Genomic DNA, 5,046 nt, shown 5'->3' with positions numbered 1-5,046 from the left:
CTAAGAATAGCACAACTCATGTGAAGAAGCAAAAACTTAGGTCAACCGATACTAACCGATAATTGTTGAAGAAGAAAGGTGGGATGCCTACCGGGGCGTCCCCAAGCTTAGATGCTTGAGACTTCTTGAATATTATCTTGGGATGCATTGGGCATCCCCAAGCTTGAGCTTTTGTGTCTCCTTAATTCCTCTCATATCACGGTTTTCCTAAATCTCAAAAGCTTCATCCATACAAAACTCAACAAGAACTCGTGAGATAAGTTAGTATAAACCAATGCAAAAACCTTATCATTCTCTACCGTACAAAATCACAAATATTATTATTCAACATTACATACTAAATGCCTCTGCATATTTAATACTCCTATCCTCAAATAGAATCATTAAACAATCAAACATATGCAAACAATGCAGACATAACAGCAATCTGCCAAAACAGTACAGTCTGTAAAGAATGCAAGAGTATCAATACTTATTCAACTCCAAACATTATGAAATTCTACCACACTGTAGAAAATTTATCGGAGCTTATTATGCAAAAAGTTTCAACATTTTATCACCTTCTAACTTTCCTCAGGAATTTTTGCAACATCGATAAACTTTCTGTTTTCAAACAGCAACATGTATACTTGCAAGATAAGGATGGCAAAGGCTATCAATGCCATTTTTATTGAAATAAAAGATGCAAAACATTAATCTAAATAACAGCAAGCAAATTCTTAACAAAATAACTTGACGCTCCAAGCAAAACACATATCATGTGACGAATGAAAACATAGCTGCAAGTGAGGTTACCGATAATGTTGGAGATGAAAGAGGGGATGCCTTCCAGGGCCGTCTCCAGGAATTTGGAGCCCTGGTGCAAAAAGAAAAATGGGGCCCTAAATTTTTAAAAAATATACAATTACGCAAGAATAATCACCTAATTATGTAATGAAAATTTATATTATTTCATACAATGGTTAGAATATTCTGAAGTATCAACGCGAAATACTAAAACCAGTAAACTGACCTTATTCTCTATTGAAAAGTGTCATCCATCTTGTGTTCCTTGAAATGAAATCTTCAATTACATCTTCATAATTAATCTTCTCCAAGACATCATTTTCAAGTGCTATTGTCGCCAAACCATTGAGTCTTTCTTGTGCCATAGTTGAACGCAATTATGATTTCAACAACTTGAGTTTAGAGAAGCTCCTTTCCGCAGTTGCAACAGTTACAGGAATGGTTAACAAAATCCTGTATGCAATAATAGCATTAGGATAGAAGGGGCGCTTCATCAGAATCTCAAGAATATCAACGGGGCCCATAAATTTCTTAACTAAATCCTGGATGAAAATTAACTCGTAAAACTGTTCAGCTCCATCAATGTCTTTGTGTTCTCCACTCTTAAGTTCATCCTCAAGATTAACACAAGCAGCCAGCAAACTCTTATCATTGATAGACCGCAGCCTATCTGAATTAAATAAGAAACCAAAAGTTTTTTCATACCCCTGATATTGCTCAAACCTCCTGGTAAGTGAAACTATAGCTTGATCGACCACTTGCAGAAAATAATTGACCCTAAATGACTCCTCTGTAGATTGTGAAGCAATAGATGCATCATCTGCACCCTCATCGAATTGTCTTCTTCTTTTGATTTTCCGCTTGGTGCGGAACTCTGGATGAATATCCATCTCAAGTGCAATTTCTTTTGCATCTTCCAATGCTTTTGAAAAGCCAGTTTCTCTATACTTCTTCAAAAAGGAAAGCAGACCCTGTATAGACTCAATTGCAATATCAATAAGCATGTCCTTTGATTGTAGCTGTTTGCTGACCAAATTAACAGCGGATAATATATCATACCAGATAATTATTGACACTAAAAATTCAAAACCACCAAGTTCATTTTCCGCCAATGATTGTGATTCACTACTTGTCAATGGATCCTTATCAATTTCAGCCACTTGTAGTAAAGCCTCCCTTATTTCTGGCATTTGAATCCGTATAACCTTAACACTCTCAACATGACTCTCCCAACGAGTAGATGACAATGACTTGACAGTCAACTTCTTTAAGTTATCTTTGAGAATTTGCCATCGTTTAGTCAAATTAGCAAATATTGTATAGATGCGTTGTATAATTCCAAAGAAGTCTGTTGCTTTATGGCAAGACTTCGCCATATCGCATAGTGCCAGATTTAGACTATGACAACCACAAGCTGAATAAAATGCCCTTGGATATTTGTCCAGAAATTTCTTTTGTACCCCTTTATTGTTTCCTTTCATATTTGACCCATTATCACAACCCTGTCCTCTCACATTGTCCACATCAACGCTAAGATTATTCAACTCCTCTTCTAGAACATTAAACAAACTTACCCAGTGGTATCATTCACCTCCAAAAAGCCTAAGAAAGATTCTTCGATGCAAACAGAAGCAGAAGATGTATCTACATACCTAATTATCAAAGAAATTTGTTCTTGGTGGCTTGCATCAGGAGTACAATCAAGAATAACTGAGAAATATTTTGCTTCCTTTACCTTTTCAATGATTCTTGACCTGATGGCAGTAGCGAGCATATTTATTAACTCATTCTGTATAGAAGGGCCAAGTTAGTGATCATGAATTTTTTCATTGGTGATGCGGTCAACATGCTCTTTGATAACTGGGTCAAATTCAGCCAACATTTCAATAAGTCCTAGGAAATTCCCATTGCTCTGTTGGTACAACTTGCTATTGCTGCCACGAAATGCTATATTATGTTCTGCAAGAAATTTTACAATCAACAAAATCTCGAGCAAAACTTTTCTCCAATGCTCCTTTTCCTTTTCAAGTTCTCGCTGAGCAAATTTATCAATTGTTTGATTCTTTTGTATCCTAAGACGGAAGTCATACCATGTAGTCATATTTGTGATATGCTCTCTACTTGATTCATGCTCTTTTAGTCTAGCCCCAAGATGAATCCAGTCACTTAAACCCTCATTTGCTAGCTGTCTTCTCACATGCCCCCTTTTTAATAATTTGCAACAAAAACAAAATTCTTTATCGAGGTTGCTGTTGTACACAAGCCACTCTCTGTCAAACTTTTCTCCATTTGAGAGAATTCTGCTAAATGATAATGCAAAAAACCTTCTAGATAACTTGTCATAAGGACCATACTCAATATCTTTTCTTTTAGGACCATTTTGCAGCAAGATATCAATCTTTTTCGGATCAAGTCCATCCCAATTGCTAGGATCAAATATATCAGGCTGAACGGAATTATTCATGTCATCCGAAATATTAGGATCATGATCTTCATCTAAAATATTGACAACATTACCTTCATCAATTTCTGTAGTGACAACCTCAACCTCTTGCGCATTATCAGCAAGACCATGATCACCTTCATGAATTTCTACAGTGACAACCTCAACTGCTACTGCATTATCATCGTGACCATCATCAATATTACCATCTAGAGTATGATTTTCAGAATTAGTTTGGGGGTACTATCACAACATATTTATCAAGAGCACCCCTTTGAATTTGAGCATCTTCTTCTAATTTCTGTTTCTTCTTACGCTTGAAGGCACCAGAATCTTACTTTCTTCTAGAACTAGAATGCATGATTATTTCTGTTTCAATGAAATATATACTCTTTCAATTTATTTGAACTGATGAGCTCACATGAAATATAGGCTTGTGACATGTATAGGTAGTTCAAAAAACTTACAATCCGATAGAACCTTGATTTTGGACTTGGATGGTAGTACGAGCAAGTACTGAAATTCTTGAATCTGTGACTACTTCTGAACTTGAACGACTGCACAAAAAATCGTTCCCAAACATATTAACACAACTTTGTAATTTGTATCAAAATTAGAGAAAAGGGGAGATCGTAGGGAGCAGGGAGGGCACCACACCGGTTGGTCTTCTATTCCTGTTGGGCGGCACCGTGGCAGTGTCGGCCGGCCGCCGGCGCGACGACGTCCAGCGGTAGAAAGTAGTCCGCTTCTTGCCCATCGCCTCGCTGAACCTGCAAGGTTGCAACGCAATCGCCACGACGCCACCGAGCCGCCGATTCAGTCGAAAGCGATGGGGAGATGGAAAGCCTAGCGACCAGGCAGGGAATAGGAAGCGGTAGTTACGGAACGTACTACGCTGGGGCTGTCGTTTCATCTATCTACGATCGATCAATCCATCTCATCAGGGCCTGCATCTCATCCATGCAACGGGAAAGCGTGTATCGCTGGAGACTTGACCGGACCAGGCCCAAGAAGGCCTAAAACTGATTTTTTAGACTATACATATATGTATATGGACCCTAGTTGGGGGCCCTGTGCGAGCGCACAGCTCGCACAGGCCCTTGGACGGCCCTGATGCCTTTCGGGGCATCCCCAAGCTCAGTTGCTTGGATCTTCCTTGGATATTAACTTGGGGTGCCTTGGGCATCCCCAAGCTTAGAGTCTTGTCACTCCTTATTCTCCTCATCTCAATATCTCACCCAAATCTTGAAAACTTCAATCACACAAAACTTAACGGAACTTCGTGAGATAGGTTAGTATGATAAAGAGCAAACCATTTCACTTCGGTACTGTCAAAGACAAGATTCATAATTGATCTCACACAATGCCTACTATAGCATATCATTTCCACAATTTATATTGAGCAATATAAGCCATAGAAACTAGAAAGCAAGCAGACTATGCATTGAAAACAGAATCTGTCAAAAACAGAATAGTCTGTAATGATCTGGATAACTACCATACTTCTTCTACTCCAAAAATTATGCAAAAATTAGGATCACGTGAGCAATTTGTATATTAAACTTCTGCAAAAAGAATCAACTCAAAATCACTCTTCTGTTAAAAGTGAGACTTAAGGTCTGTTTGGTTCCCTTGCCTGTTCACCTTGCTGGGCGAGGCTAGCCTTGCCGACGGAGGCTAGCCAAATCGGCTCGCCCGCACGATTGAAGGAAAAGCTGGAAACCACAGGCAACGAGGTATGAACGCCCAGGAACCAAATAATTGGCTTCCTTGCTAGGCTGGGCAAGGCAAGCGCTTGCCAAAGAACCAAACAGACC

The 5,046-nt window shown here is 38.9% G+C and overlaps 1 pseudogene; it reads right to left on the bottom strand.

Moving 5' to 3' along the window:
* Window positions 1-1,163: 1,163 nt before the first annotated feature.
* On the bottom strand, window positions 1,164-3,986 carry LOC123055894 (zinc finger MYM-type protein 1-like; annotated as a pseudogene).
* Between the last annotated feature and the right edge of the window lie 1,060 nt (window positions 3,987-5,046).

The sequence above is a fragment of the Triticum aestivum genome, chromosome 2D (assembly GCF_018294505.1).
Source record: "Triticum aestivum cultivar Chinese Spring chromosome 2D, IWGSC CS RefSeq v2.1, whole genome shotgun sequence".
Taxonomy (NCBI): domain Eukaryota; kingdom Viridiplantae; phylum Streptophyta; class Magnoliopsida; order Poales; family Poaceae; genus Triticum; species Triticum aestivum.
This window is presented reverse-complemented; position numbering and strand designations above follow the sequence as displayed.